We start from the raw sequence: 17017 nt of genomic DNA on the forward strand, positions 1-17017 counted from the left end.
CCTGTCTGGCACCAACAATCATGCCACAGTCAAAATCACTCAGATCACATTTTTCCCCATTCTGATGGTTGATGTGAACATTACCCGAAGCTGCTGATCCATATCTGCTTGATTTTATGCATTGCACTGCTGCCACATGATTGGCTGATTAGTTAATTGCATGAATGATTAGGTGTACAGGTGTTCCTAATAAACTGCCCAGTGAGTGTATATAAACATGCACACGATGCACGCGCACACACATACACACAAACACACACAAACAGGCTAATTGTTCCTTCTAGATTTATAGCTAGATTTCAGGAACCTGATTAAAAACTTCCAGGAACTTTGCAAAGCCACTTCAGAAGGACTGAGAGCTACTTTGATGATTGCTCAGGAACCATTATTAATTGACCAGAACAACTTCATTAGAGTTTTTTATGTCACTATTAAAAATGTTTTAACTTAAAATCTATTTTCTTAACCTTTAGAGGCTTGTCTATGACACCACTTTTGAAGGTAATGAAGAAGCAGCTGAAAGAGAAGTAATGATTACAGTAAATTACATCCTGAAAGCTTCCCAAGAGGGGACCTTTGCTTAATTGAGGCAGTTTTGTTAGCATGGCAGGCCTGGCTGCTCGCCCGGTGTGTGTGAAAAAGTCCTGTTCCGCTCCGAGGGCCGGTTTCAGGTCATTAGATTGGCACTGTGATGTCCGCCGATGCCTCTGCATCAGCTCCATAGCATGACAGAGCGGCAGCGTAATCCTTACTTTGTTTTTCTGTGTCATGTTCTTTGTTCATAGCTGACTGAGTCTCCTCTGTCTCAAGATTAAGTAATTTCTTTAACAACTTGAACACAGTGTCAGAGAAGGCAAGATCGGAGTGAAACACGAAGACAGTCTGGCCTGATCATGTGGTCACATGACTTTATGGTAATATTAGTGGAGGGGTGTATGCCAGGAATGGATTAGGTTCATCCTATAAAGTGGGAGAGTTTTGGCTCAAAATACTTATTATAATTATTATAATAACAGCCTTTTCATCCTCAGAAAAGTCGAATAATCTCCTAATTATTTCCAATTCAGTAACATTTATTAATCGTAAAACCAAAAGATAACAGGATTTACTAAAATAACCACATCACTAATCCCCCCATCATTTCACTTACATGCTCAAGTTTAAGCTACGAAGCAGAAGATATTTCACTCTCAAAATCGAAAAGATAGTGATGTTTGAACGCACACCAGATTGCAAGTATTATACATTTCTTTAAGAATATTAATTGTAGAACATCGATGTCTAAACACTTCTTCGTCCTCCAGCTTACCATACTGAGGCTTCAAGTCTGTTCTCTTCCTTTAGTGTGTAAATTCTATGAGAATATTGATATTGAATATTGATGATATAATATTGATACATTACACTACATGAGAATGAAGTCTTCTTCTGTGATAAAGTTTATATTGTTAACACATTTTTGACCAAAATGCCAGATAGAGCCATATAACACCAGGGTCATGATTGTCTTCACATTTATTTATTGATTGATTGATTGATTTATTGCAAATGCCTAATAGTTTTGCACAGTACTACATGTCAAATAAATAAATAAACCTCTTGAATGAAGATGTGCTTTCAAGTTGAATGAGAATGAAGAGGTGCTTAAAATTTTTTTTTAAAACATTACTAGTAGAGTTCATTTAAGGATTAAGATTTAGTGCAGACTTGTTATGATACATCTGGAAATGTAGTAAAAGCACTGTAAAGTAGTTTGAAAAAAACAGAACAACCACAAGCATTTTTAATAAGTGCACAGGAAGGGATCGGTGAATTCAATATATGACAATCATGTTTGTCTTGTGGCTTGTATGTGTGTGTTTTGCTCTGTTTCCTCTGGACCTCATATTTTCCCTCGAAATCAAAGGAAAACATGAAAATTGTAAAATTATTGTTATGAGGACATTTTATTGTTTGCCATGTGGAAAAAATGCTTTTTTGAAACAAAATGGAAAAGAACGCAATGAAAAAAATATTTGCTGGTTACTATAGTAAAATGTAAGGTATATGTTATAGTTATGTTATATATACAGTACATATAGGGTTATAGTTATGGGTAGGGTAAGTGTAGGCACCTAGGACAATAAGTCTAAATGTTATGTCAATATTTATGTGGGAAAAGCTACTTGGGTTACACGTGTGCATAAGTCGGTTTTGTGTAAGCACCTTTCAGATTTTGCAAATCACCTGCATGCTTTAGAGACTGCCAGATAAGCATCTGAGACAGGGTTTTTCAATCACATCTAGGCCTTTAAACACACACACACATACACAGAAGATCAGGGATACAAAATCAAACTGAAATTGTGTTTTTTTTTCTTAATGTAACGTGATGTAACGTAAAAGCAAGAGACAGTTTAAACATGAAAAATAAAAAAGGCTTAGTGGTAAGCAGGTTTGCCTCGCACTTCCAGGGTTGGAGGTTCACATGCGGAGCTTGCATGTTCTCCCCATGCTTCAGGGGATTCCTTCATGTAATACGGTTCCCACTTAGTGGTTAGTGGTTAATGGCTTAGTGGCTTAGAGCTTGCATGTTCTCCCTGTGCCTCAGGGGCTTCCTCCGGGTACTCCAGTTTCCTTCCCCAGTCCACAGGCATGCGCTGTAGGCTGATTGTCATGTCTAAATTGTCCGTAGTGTGCGTATGTTTGTGTGATTGTGCCCTGCGATGCTTTGGCATGTGAAATGAATTTGTGTAAATACACCTTTCATGGACTTTAACGGGACAATACTATTAATTAATGAATAGAGTCAGATTTATGTATTAAATATTAGCCTTAAATGGCATTCCATAGCTTTTTTGAGTGTATTTACAGCCCATAACACAAATTTCAGCATGACCTATTGTGATTACTGTCACTATTATGCAAAAAAAAAAGGGCTTAAAGTTCAAGGTCAGAATCACGCATCACTGTGACACCTACGTTTAAGGCAAAAACCTCCTCACATGTCTAACTCTTTTCGTAACTTTTGAATAGCACTTAATTCTGAATAGCATTATGCATGAATACTGATATGCTCAATTTTGGTATTAAATCCTCACTAAGTATGCAAATCTCTACTCTGAATATGGCCCATATTATTGGCCAATAATAGCCTAGCTGTGCTAATAAAAAGATCTCCCATAAACATAATAATACAAATACAAGTTTGTGTGTGTGTGAGACGACAGCTGAATATATTGTCATGGCAGACTGCCACCACTTAGCACTCTTTCCCAGTGAACCTTTTCATATCATTTACTTCCAGTAGCAATTTAAATATTTATGCTTTGATGTCACTTCACACCCATTGATTAGATTGTTTGACAATGGGGCATAAAAAGAAACACTCCACAGTGGTAAGTTAAATATCATGTGGTAGCAACTTAATGACTCGAAGGCTCTTTGTGTCAAACTGATCATCTGTTTCTAGGGTGAGATCCAAATGGGATAAGCAACAGGTAATCCATGCACACCGGTCATGTTGCCCTAAACCAGATTTTTGGAATAAGTACAATTTTACCAGTGGATTTCCTACTGAGGGATTTAGAGAAACTGCATTTGTCCTAATCAGATTCAGACAGGATTTAAGGAGCTTTGGCATGTCAAAGAGAAGAAACCTCTTTTCTGAAATGGAAAGACACATTTAGCAAAGTTAAGTGTTTTGACAAATTTGTTTTAATCTCACTTGCCATAAATATTTGCAGTGTGTTTGGCAAGATGGCCGAAGACCGGCTTACCGGTTTGAGCTATGTTTGTAGAGCAGAAGGAGAACGAGAGTGCGGATGCGCCTCCTGCTCCTTCTCGGCCATCACCTCTTCAGGAGTGCAGGAACGTCTTTGGACGTGTTCCATTCAGAGGAGAACAGAGAAGGGCGTTAGTGGGCATTAGTAGACCCTTCGATCAACTAAACACACTCTTAAGAACTTGGCCGTGTCATTACTGACATGCTTTCTCTAAGAGCAGCCCAGAGTTGATGTCCTTATATGCCCATGTACACTGCCATTCATCTGCACTTATCTTCATCTTAATCGGTAAGCTCTTTTTGGTTTACAGGTATGGCAAATGATGGATTTCAACCTAAGCATACATTTATATAACAACATTTTGAGATTCCATTAAACTGCTTAAAATAGGCTTAATTAAAGACCAAAATGGTAAGTACGTCTGGCTCTTTTAAGCAGTGGCGTCTAGTGTACAAACAAAAATGTATCAAATTTAAGAAATGTTAAGGGTGGGTTAAAGTGCTTGGGCTTGTAACTCTTCTGGAATCTTTTCCAAGAATAAACTGTAAGCAATAGATTTACCGTTTTGGAGGCCTAGAGATGATAGCTAAAAGAAACTTTCAGTACCAATTCCCTAAACGACGTTAACACTATCTGTGATATCTTTATGCCAGTGCTCATAAAAGTAGGTTGAAGTGAGAACTACAGCCGTCTCCCTGATCCTAGTGTGAAATGCAACAGTTGCTCAAATGTTCGTGTTTTTGGATAACGCCTTTGCCTTTGAAAATCCCAGTGAAAATGAACAGAATCTGTCGGCATGTCAAGTTCTGTTTTCGTTTTGTGAAAACCATAGAACTAGAACCAAGTCATGCTCACCAGAATCCCTTTAAGTATTTCATTACTAACAGGCAGAGTTCACCTCTGCATGCTTGTATGGTCAGCAGATGTTCAGCTTTCTTCAACTATTGTTCTGCTGCAAGCAAATCTGTTTTTCTGTGTTTTATACGATAGTCAGTGTGCGATTAAAACAATAGAATTTCATTACCATGCACGGAATTCACATTTATTTAATAAATATGGTCCTCTAATTTGTATTGTATTGATTTGTCACAGCTGTATTATGAGGTCCTCTGGTAATAAAGTTCCTTTTTGAACATATAGGCATAATTAAAGACATTACGAACTCAGCATGGTGCTAATTAGAGCAAAGTGACTTCTGTTCATGTATTTAATGCTGTCACACAAATCTGGGTTAAATTACGTCATTTAATTGCAGTTACTAAATGCACATGCAACTTCTATAAAGTGTCACTAAAAACCTAGTTTATTTATACCCTTATTATGTTGATTCCAGAAGACTGTAATTTTAAATTAAAAAAAGGTCGATGAAAAAGTAAGTGAAAAGAAGCTAGAGAAGAGAAGATAGTGAAGATAGAGAAGAACAGTCATGGGGAGATTGTGTACTGGGGTTCCAGAGTTTATTGGAAGCTGGGGTCTACTGGAAAATCTGAGTGTACGTTCTGGAGGACCTGAGTTTACAGACTGGAGTCTACTGGAGGACCTGAGTGTAGCGGCAGGGGTATACCGGTGAACCTGGGTCAATGGGCTGGTGTGTACCTGAGAACCTGAGTGTAGCGGCTGGGGTGTACTGGTGAACCTGGGTGAATGGGCTGGTGTGTACTGGAGGACCTGAGTGTAGCGGCTGGGGTGTACTGGTGAACCTAGGTGTATGGGCTGGTGTGTACTGGAGGACCTGAGTGCAGTGGCTGGGGTGTACTGGTGAACCTGAGTGTATGGGCTGGTGTGTACTGGAGGACCTGAGTGTAGCGGCTGGGGTGTACTGGTGAACCTGGGCGAATGGGCTGGTGTGTACTGGAGGACCTGAGTGTAGCGGCTGGGGTGTACTGGTGAACCTGGGTGAATGGGCTGGTGTGTACTGGAGGACCTGAGTGTAGCGGCTGGGGTGTACTGGTGAACCTAGGTGTATGGGCTGGTGTGTACTGGAGGACCTGAGTGCAGTGGCTGGGGTGTACTGGTGAACCTGAGTGTATGGGCTGGTGTGTACTGGAGGACCTGAGTGTAGCGGCTGGGGTGTACTGGTGAACCTGGGCGAATGGGCTGGTGTGTACTGGAGGACCTGAGTGTACAGGCTGGGGTGTACTGGTGAACCTGAGTGCATGGGCTGGTGTGTACTGGAGGACCTGAGTGTATGTGCTGGAGAACCTGAGTGTAGAGGCTAGGGTGTACTGGAGGACCTAAATGTTAAGTCTGGAGAACCTGACTTTACAGGCTGAAGTCTACTAGAGGAACTTGTCTACAGGCTGAGGTGTGCTTGAGGACCTGAATGCACAGGCTGGGTTGTATACTGGAAAACCTGTGTGCACAGGATGGAGAGTGCAGGAGAACCCGATTGTGCAGCCTGGAGGACCTGAGTGTACAGAGTGTAGGACCCGAATGTTCAGGCTGGTATATGTTGGAGAACCAGGGTGTATGGACTGGTGTATAATGGAGAACCTGAGTGTACAGGCTGGGGTGTACTTGGGGACCTGAAAGTACAGGCTGGAGAACCTGAGCATACAGTGTGTATTAGAGAACCTCAGTGTACAGGCTGGGGTGTACTTGGGGACCTGAATGTAGCCTGGAGAACCTGAGGTTAGGATTAAGATTTTAATTCAAATCTTAAAAGAATGCTGAAATTACACAGTCTAAAACCGGCTTTAAACTCTTGTTGGCTGTCATGTGACCATAGGACTTAATTAGCGGCTGGATAGATGTATTGTCATGTAAAGTTGTGATTTAAGTAATGCAGTGGAGCTGTCTCTGGTCTCTGCATGGGCCTTGTGGCTCCTGACAGCCATGCTTCAGTCTCTCTAATATGTGCTAATTGAATTCCCTCTTCCTCGGCGGATGGGAGGTATGTGGGTGTTATTTCTGCATGGCGACTCATCAGCACATTCCTCTGTGAAAAGAAAAAAAAACGTGGCTTTGGGAGTTTAAAAGGTATGGGCTAAACCAAACATTCACCATCAACAAAGAATGGGACAAAAGTGTCCTCACTAAGCTTCGATCACAGGCACATTACTGTACCATTCTGAGGCTTGACCAAGGTAATAAAAAGCAAATGCTCTTGACCTATAAATGAGAAAGTTGACTCACATTATTGTTTACAGCGGTCAGTGAAAATGATGTATTATTATGTATTTTTAACTCAAGATTGAGGAAAACAAACACATAAATGTCCATTTTATCCCTTGGAAAGAACAAAAGACCTTAAAATTTCTCTCCTCTTCTAATTGGAAGGGGAAGAATCTAACAATGGCTGTTCCTGTCAATGCTACTGAATATAGTGACTACAAAAATGCTCTATCAATCTCCTGGGATAGTTCTTATACTGTTCAATTAATTATTACAATAAGTTCAATTTGAATCTAAACCAACCTGTGCACATGTCTGTATTAAGTAGTGAAGAAGGAGTGACAGTTGTATCACTTTGGTGTGGATGTAGACATGTTTGTTTGCCTTCGTAGCTGTTCTAACAAACCACTATCCACATCAAAGATTCCATTTTTGGTTGGCAAAAAGAATTTGGCTTATAAATCATATGCCTGTTTTTTTCACAAATACCTACAAGGAACTGAGTCAACATTATGTCATCAGTGATGGAATTCAAGGTATTGGTTTTGGCACTGTGGCACAAAGAGTGACACATAACATCCGAATGTAAAGACAGGCTTGTCTTCTATCATTACAGGAACTCTTAACATGGAGACTATTTGTGTGGTGGCCTGGGAAAAAAAAACCTTAACATGGCGAAATGTTGACATTTTGAAAAGTACAGGCTCTCATGAACTGAAATGGATTTCTCTTTTGCCTGTATCTCAACCACAAGTTCCAAAAGTAAAAAGGGTAAAAATTATATTTAAAGATTTCATTCCAACTGTGGTACAGGAACATTACAGACATGTCAGCAGCCGGTATCTGATTACAAAGAGAATAGGCTTAGGCTATTCTGCTTATGCTTATATGCTTAGGCTTATATGCATTTCTCTATGACACTTAGCTATCCAACAACTTCATCAAAGCGTAACATTGACTGTGTGAGGAAATCATCCTTAGCTAGGAATGCTTTAGACATCTGTAGGCAGACCTACTTTTTATTACCTCCACATTTGTTCAACTGCCTCCTTCTCTAATGTTAATCCCCTTAATGTTAATAAAGGAAGACAGCCAAGACAGGGTTAAAAAGTAAGGTAAAGGGCTTGTTTGTGATGCAACATAAAAGCGCTTGCCCTGTCATCAGGAGATCAAATCCCAATGATGCCACAGCCATCTGTGCTCAGCAGTTCAAGACTGGCTGTGCTCTCTGGGAGGGAGGGATGAGAGAGTTACTCTCGCTCACCAATCAATCATAGTGACACTTGCCAATCATCTGTAAGCTCATGTATGCGGAAGAGAGCAGTTAACGCATTCCTCCAAGTGTGCGGCTGCCCTGTGATGTAGCCTGAGCGGCAGTTAGAAAAGATGCAGGGCCTCCGATTGTGCTAGCTTACACCCTCTCTAGTAGCTCTGGTAGCTCTAGTGTGATATCTAGTGGGTGGCAGCTGGCAAATTTTGGAGGAAAAAAAAATGGTAAAAAAGCAAATAAAAACATTTCCATGTCATTTCCATTTTTTGGCAGTTTGCCAGAATTCATCCCCAGCGACATCCAGTGGGTTTTCCGAAACTGCAACACACTTTTTTTTTAATAAGGTTTATTTTTTTCTTAATGAATTCTCTAAGATCTAAAATGTCTCTGTATCTTACAGTATAGTCCATGTTCTAGGAAGAAAATCCAAATTTTAGGAGGAACCTGATTTTTCATCTTTTATGGTTCTTCGCCAGATCTCAGCCACAGCGACATCCGTAAGCTTTTCCCAGACCGCCACACATGTAAAATTTATTATGCTTAATAAGCCTTATGCTTTATTTTCATGGGATCGGTCCTTACTACTGACTGCAAATTGAATTTGCCAGTGTTTTGACTGATTATCTGAGCTGCTATAAACATTTCATTGACACCATTGGCTCCAAAGTGGATGAGCTATCTCGAAGCAGGCTAGTCTTGTCCACAAAACTGATTAGGATTTCTATTAGGTATGTTTAGCTGGGCTATGGCGTAAAAGATATGATAATTGGGTTTGTGTGTCTTAAAAATAATATTTGTTTAGCTTCATTTCGGTTATGGGGGCTGGGCATGGTGGCTTAGTGGTTAGCACTGTTGCCTTGCGCCTCTTGTTCGAATCCTGCCTTCGCCCTGTGTGCACAGAGCTGTTCTCCCCCTGCCTCGGAGGCTTCCTCCGGGTACTCCTGTTTCCTTCCCCAGTCCAAAGACATGCGTTGTAGGCATTCCCAAATTGTCTGTAGTGTGTGAATATGTGTGTAATTGTGCCCTGTGATGGGTTGGCACCCACTGGGATAGACTCCAGGCTCCCTCGCGACCATGCACAGGATAAGCAGTATGGAAAATGGATGGATGGATAGTTATTGGGAATAGAATAACACTGGGAAGATAAATAGGAAAACATTGTATACATATATATATATATATATATATATAGTCATCTAAACTTGTCATAATAATGACTCAGACTTTCCACACCACTTGATCTTGACTCAAACAACAACATCTGAAGAAATGTACCTGATGTGTTGTTTCTTTCTCACATACTTATTAGCTTCCAGGCCAGTTGTTTTGGTCAGTCTACTCTGTCCAACTCTATCTCCACAAACATCTGGATCATCTGAAGATCTGCTTACAAAACCTTGCCATTCGATTCTGAGGAGGGAAAAGCCAAGACCTCACATTTCCATCTTTCAATGGCCTGTTGTTCATTCGCAGTATTATGTCTGATAATTTGCAGTGTTTGGTGGAAGCTGAAGACAGACATCTTTTTTTACCACAAATTCCACTGGCCAAACCTGTATCAGCATAGCTTGTATTGGAGGAGAAACTTCCAGCAAGCCATTTGCAATCCAAATTTATTGCAATTGTAACTGTAGATGAATTGCAGATGTGCAAGTGACATAGCCAAAAAATCTCCAAGGTGTTATTACATGAAATAACTAGTTTGTCAGAGGTAGTCTTATCTAAAGAGGGAATGAGTAAATGATGAAAAGTCTTTGTGCTGTTTGGTCTTTCCTACCATGTTATTACCAATAGAAGGGTAATAAGGAGAAAACTGCAGTTTTTTTCTTCGTCATTGGAAACAAACATTAATTTGAAATGTGTTTGTCATCAAACCAAGTCCCGCTGGAGCCCCTATGATGACTGTTGTCTACCAGAGAACTTTAATAATAGGGTAATTCAGTCATATGGTCACTAAAACTATGTTCACATGGAGGTTGTTCAAATCCTTAATGTGTTATTATTGCATAGCAATTACCAGTAGTACGTTATTTATTATGCAAGCAGTCATCAGTTATGTCTTTTTTTTTTTTTTGTTTCTTTTTTCCTTTTATTTCCTTGCTTGTTGCTTTCTTAGATTATTTTATATGAGCTCAATAAATGAAGTAGAACTAAGACATGCCATCCGTAGCCATTGTGTTTTATCGATCTGTTTCAGATGCTTTCCGGGTTACACAACTTAAATTTATATCTTTTCCCCAGTTTTGCCAAATGTGAGCATGAGCTCTCATGAGAAATTGAACAGATAAGGGTGATGTGATTATTATGGATGATGTTTGATTTCATAGTCATAAAAATGTCATAAGAAAGCATATAAACACTAACACCACAAACTCTAACCCTTAACCTTCATATCATTTCTTATAATCTTAGTCATACAAATCGGTATGGATTTGCATCAATATGATGTCACGATTGCAAATTAAGAGTGTGTGTATGAGCCAACTTGTGGGAAAAGTTAAGAATTGCTATGCTTAGGCCAAATACAACAAAATCATTTCCACTTCTAAGTTCCCTTACAAATTTGCTTCAATATTAGGTTGGCTACACAACTCTGCATTTGTGCCTAATAGTTTTTATTTCGTAGTCACTGATCCACCACAGAGCCCATCATCGGCCTTGAGTAGTCCAGATTTAATGCAAGTAAGAACATTTGAAGATTTATTTTAAGCCTGCTGAATTATAGGCTGTGTGCTGCTGGTGTATCACAAAGTTCTATAACCCTTTTGTGGCATTGGCCACTTTCAAGTCTCCATTGAAGCGTTTGCTCTCAGCCCGAATTCTCACATTTTCATCTGAAAGTCGAAGTCAGCGTTTTCCAGGAAATTCAACTTTCCATTAAAATTTTCCTGAGCCATTGCTCGTTTCCGATTGAAACATTGAGAAATGCTCATAAAGTTTCTTTAAGATCCACAGATTTCACTATTTACACTGGAGGGATTGATAACCAGTCAGTAATGTTAAAAGTTGATTATTTTTCATAAAACAGCATGACTCAAAGACACATCATACTTTTTATCCATTTATAGTTATATTTAATGTTGTGGAACACCTGAGAAACAAGTTAATTCCTGTTATCACTTACATTAAAGCAGCTATATACAATTTTTTCTCCTGCCTGCCTCTCTTTTTTTCTCTTTCTTTAAGTTTATAAGACAAATATCCCATCTGAATCCGAATTCATCACCAATCCAGGACCACCACAACCCCACACCCAAATCTATCCCAGACATTATATAAATCTCACTCACTTGATTACAGACTGTTTCCTGTTTAACCCTCAATCAGCTAAGTGTATTTAAACTTTACTCCCTCCCATACTTCCAAGGTTTTTCCATTGTTTCCAGTTTGACTTTTGCTTGTGCCCTTGACCTACATTGCTCTGTCTGCCTGATGTATTAACCCCTGCCTGATTTTGACACAAAACTTGACTTCTGTTTTGGATTTTTTCAAAATCAAATTAAGCACACGCTCACATCCACCTACCTCTGCTTCGTGACAGCAAAAGGTTTCAGCTTGAGAAACCACAAAGCACAAACTCTTCTCTCCTGAAGACTATGCTGTATTGGACAACTTAAAGTTGTACCTTTACCTCAGACTCCTTCCATAAATGTTAAATAAACATCTCCTTACAGAAAACACCATATCAATAATTACACATGATATTTTATTCTATTTCTGTGGAGAACCTTCTATACGAGTCTATGTATGCTGTATCTATACAGTAGAAACAATAACACGTTAGAACAAGCACATTAATATAAACCTTGCAGCTGGGAACTACTGTCAGAGCTGCTTTTACAGAAAATTAATCAACATCTTCTGACCAATCAGACTTGAGAATTCAACATCGCTCTTATAAAACTAATTAACATTGAAATAGTGATAGTCTGGATGCTATATAGTAATATCTGGAGGACAGGGTTCAGGCACTGTACAAATATATGGCTTATCTTCAATATGACATTGATTGCAAATTTTAAATGTATAAATATGTCATCTAAAATACCCATTCAAAAGCAGCCTTGAGCCCTAAATACATTGTTTTCATAGCATTTGGAATAGGGTTTATATGAATCACAGAGCTGGATTTCTTCTCTGAACGGGGGATTAGAGGAAAAAATGCACTGGCATTCCAGAGATGGTGCTGTGGAAACGCTGGAGCCAGCCGTCGTAATGGGTCAGTTACTTCTGGACAGGTGATGAGCTCAAGGGAAGAAGTAAAGAACAATTCTGAGAGAGCAGACTCAGCTCTTACAATGCCTGTACATTTCAGATTTACCATAAGAAAGTTCCGGGCCTTTTCCACCCTGTGGTGCGGATCATATTAAACATCAGGGTTTCATTTAAAAAGGCAAGTTTGATCTGACAGCTGTGCTTACCCTTCACCACAGGACCTTAAAACACACTTCGCACCACAGCTGAGGAAGAAGAAAAAGAAGAAAAAACCCAACGAGCATTTTTGGAGAATAGAGAACACAGGACCCTCCGTGGGTATTTAATCACTTTTGTGCCAACACGGTCCACCTTTTGATCTCTTTCTTCCTTTGCAGACATGAGGGCAGCGAGATTAAAGCTGGCCCGCATCTGTGATATGGAAAAAAGGAAAATAAACAATAGAGCGTACTCCAGTCTGAGTTATACAGAGATATTTTGAACCCTTGTAAAAATGTGACCCTTTTGACCTTTTGTTCTCAGAACTGAGGCCGTGCCTCCTACTAAGGTGAGTACCTGGGAGTGAGGGCAATAGGGCCTAACTGAGGGAGCGGTTTGAGAGAAAACCGTGTCTGACGAGCAGAACAATTCTGGGAAGTCCAGCAAGGTCATCCCCGACTGAGTTCTCTCACAGCTCTTCACAAAGAAACAGAAACATAGGAAGCAAATTAGCTCTCATTCATCTTGCTAGGGGGCTTCTCATAAGTGTTAGATTAATTTCGTATTGTTAGGAGTGAGTCACTGTGTGCTGGTGAATCATTTTTACTGGAATGCATGAAATCTTGACACTATTTTTTTTTAATTTCAGGGATATTCTTTTGCTACAAACGGGTAAACATCCTTGTTTTTATCCCACGTTCATTTATTATGTGGTATGTTAAAAGAAAAATCCTGAAATTAGCTCTTCACTAGTAATTAGCTTCACTGATAACTAATTTCACTTATAACTAGTTAAGGATCAACTATTTATCACTGATTTTCAATTCAATTTTATTCATATAGCGCTTTTAACAATAGACATTGTCATTAAGTGGCAGTACAGATATATGGATGTAGATTTAGGTCCCCAAAGACAGTGACAAGTTAAAACTCCTTTGAGGAAGAGACGACGTGAGGAAGAAACCTTGAGAGGAACCAGACTGAAAAGGGAACACGTCCTCGTCTGGGTGACACTGGATAGTGGTGTTATAAATCTTTATAGTATGCAGGTGTAGAAGAGTAAAAATAATCAGTATTAAGTGTGTTGAAAGGATCTTCAGTATGACTATATAAGAGTATAATAAGAGTCCTGGGATGCACACAGGACAGTATTTATGATTAGAGCAGCAGTTCTTAGGTACAAATCTACAGTATCCAGGTGCGATCCATTGAAGAAAGGGTGAGACTTGGATATAACTGTCTTTGGGAATCTTTAGAGTCTTTAGAGTCTAAAATATTTAGAGTCTAAAATCTTTTTGATAGCAGCAGAGGATGAGTCACAAGTGCAGAAGTAGAGCTTCTGGGCGAGAGCAACCAAAACAGTAAAAGTGTGTCATTTTTCCCGTCTTTCCCATAAAAAAAAAAAAAGAATTATCTGTGTTTTTCCAGTATGCACCAGTACAATAAGAGCATGCCACAAGCTTTCTAGGACACAGCCAGGCCAAGAGGAGTGGTGTTGTGGTCAAACCCCCGTCATTGCCCTCTCACACATGGCTGTTTGCAGGCCTGTGTTTAAGCTTTCTTCAGAGGTGTCTCAATTGTTTGCTCACAAAACATGTGCTAACAAATAAATATGGCTCTGAACACAATTGTACATGGTTTTGCTGAACTTCATTTGAAACAGAACAGAGCTTACTTTTTCCACTTAACAATGATGTGCCTGTTCTATAAGAGAATCAGTCAGTTATATTTTTCACATCTTTCCAGTATCTACATTGCAGTATTATTTAAATGCTTCGAGTTAATGTTTTAACCCACAAAGCTCTCAGAAACAGTCAGCAGGCCAATACATAATACAAATTTTTTATTATTATTATTATTATTATTATTATTATTATTATTCCTCACTCTCATTCCTATTAGCTTAACTAAAGTTTCGGAATACTTGCTAACAATATACATATATATATATATATATATATATATATATATATATATATATATATATATATATATATATATATAATTTGCAGAATTATTTAACAATAATAAATCATACACTTCATCAGTAATGCCCCATATGTAATGGTACATAGTAACTACTACTTGTATTAAAATACCACTTTTATTGTCAGTGAAAATAAAACCATAATGGCTAAACTGATGCCCTAATTAATGCCATATTTAATGTTTGTGGTGGTTAATTGGCAAAATTCATTATTCAGTCTTAACAGTGGGTGCCAATATTTATACTTGGAGACCTGAATTCATTTAGTATTCATCAGTATTTATATGCCCTATGCTAAGTTGTGCTCATTTGTGTTTTTCTGTCATGGATGGAATAAATATTAGTTAATGGACTATTTAGTTACCATTTAAACAAAACTCACTTAATACAAGTGTTAATTAGTCTATTAATGCCTATGGTTAAAGAAACTTTAATATAAAGTGTTATGTAGTTACTGAATAAAACATTTTATATTTAATATTAAATTGAATTGACATGATTAAGAGTAAGTTCCCTAAAAAAAATAATCAGAACTTGATGGAAAAGGTATCCACTATGTGCTCCATAGGATTTGCTGTGAAAATGCAGGTGTCATTATTCTGCAGTCTGTTTGGTACCATTGTATGGACGACAATAGCACAGAAAGCTTGGGAACTTCAGCCCCACTTTGTTCTCTGCCATTGTTCCTTTCCCAGGATGTCCTTCACAAAAATTACAGAGAGGCCGAGAAACTGACACACTCTATTACAGCTTACAAGACACAGATGTGATCGACAGGAATAAGGAGAAAGAGAGAGAGAGAGAGAGAGAGAGTGAGAGTGAGAGAGAGAGAGAGAGAGAGAGAGAGAGAGAAAGAGACTCATTTAACTTGTTAATTTGATATTCCTTTGCTACTCTGCACTGTCTGCAAGGATGTGACTCTGCTGTGGTAATACAGATGAAACACCAAAGACTACAGTTTCTATATATTATTTATTCCTTTTTGAATATATATATATACATACTGTATTTTCCCTTACAAACTAAATGAGCTTTGGTTTTGGCTATAGCTGAGCAAACAGTTTTCAACACTTGAAATTAATTGTAAACATTAGTTATAGTTGCATTAATTAAGAAATTTAAACAATTAGGGGTGTGCTGTTGTAGGAAAATAATCGACAATGTATTTTTCTCATACTACAGCGATTTTGCTAATGACTAAATCACAAAAAATGAAGAATTACACAGAACTACTCTCACAGCTGCTGTTGTAGAAAATTAATCAACACCTTCTGTGCAATCATATTTAAGCATTCAATATGACTGTTGTATAGAATTTCTCTCATTTCTTCAGTGAAATGAAAAATCCCTATCTATTTTAAATCTCCTATGTAGATTACAGAGTCGTTTAACATGAACATGAAGTTTTGGGGATCCACTTCTCTAAATATGATGGAGATTTCTGCTAATTTAGATATAGATAAGTTCTATAAAAGGTCTAGGTGAATTGACATCCATTATTAAACGGACAATGAACAGAACATGAGGTTTAAAAAAAGAACAGGAACAATTTAGTGTTAGAAGTGTTTTTTTGAAATATGACTAGCTAGTTATATGTCCAGGACTGAACGTGCCGAGTCAGAGTGTCACCAAAGTATTCTCCACACAGGCGTCAATGCAGTCAGTGGAATGGAAGAGGAGACGTCTGGAGCCGGCCACACATTACTCAGGCTACATTTGGCTGTTGAGTTCTCCAAAGGCGTGTTATTTCTGGGCTATTTAGAAGCAGCCAAAAGGTCCAAAGTCTGACTATAGCTGGGAAAACAGTTCATTTTTCACCTCCTGTGACTGGTATCTGTCCTTTCCCTTAGGCTTTTTTGGTATTATAACATTACAGAACGTAAATTTGACGTACCAGAAGTCACACCAGAGGTGCCGTTATCAGTGACTATCAGTGATCTTGTTCCAAAAAAAGGTTATTAGGTTGCAGTGTTCAAAATTTTGTTTTCCTCCAGAAACCGGTGTACAAAGGTGTGGTGAGAAAATCCAATCAGATTGTAACCATCAAGATTCTGAAGCTAGTGGCCAGTTAAATTGTACAAAAGAATTCATGGGCCATGGGCCCTGCATCTGAGAGTGCAATTGTTAGATTAACCAGTTATTCTAATGTTCTGGAAAACAGCCAAAAAAGACAAATTAGACAAATCAGATTTTGACAAAAATTCAGTTTTTCTGCCAAAAACTTACAGTATATGGCCAAAATTATGTGGACATCTGACCATCACACCCATATAAGGTGCTTCCCCAAACTACAACGTTGGAAGCATACCATTGTGTAGAATGTCTTTGTTTGCTGTAGCATTAGAATTTCCCTTCACTGGAACTAAGAGGCCCAAACCTGTTCCAGCATGACAATGCCCCTGTGCACAAAGCGAGCTCCATGAACACATGGTTTGCCAAGGTTGGAGTGGAAGAACTCAAGTGTCCTGC

The sequence above is a fragment of the Pangasianodon hypophthalmus genome, chromosome 19, assembly GCF_027358585.1.
Source record: "Pangasianodon hypophthalmus isolate fPanHyp1 chromosome 19, fPanHyp1.pri, whole genome shotgun sequence".
NCBI lineage: Eukaryota > Metazoa > Chordata > Actinopteri > Siluriformes > Pangasiidae > Pangasianodon > Pangasianodon hypophthalmus.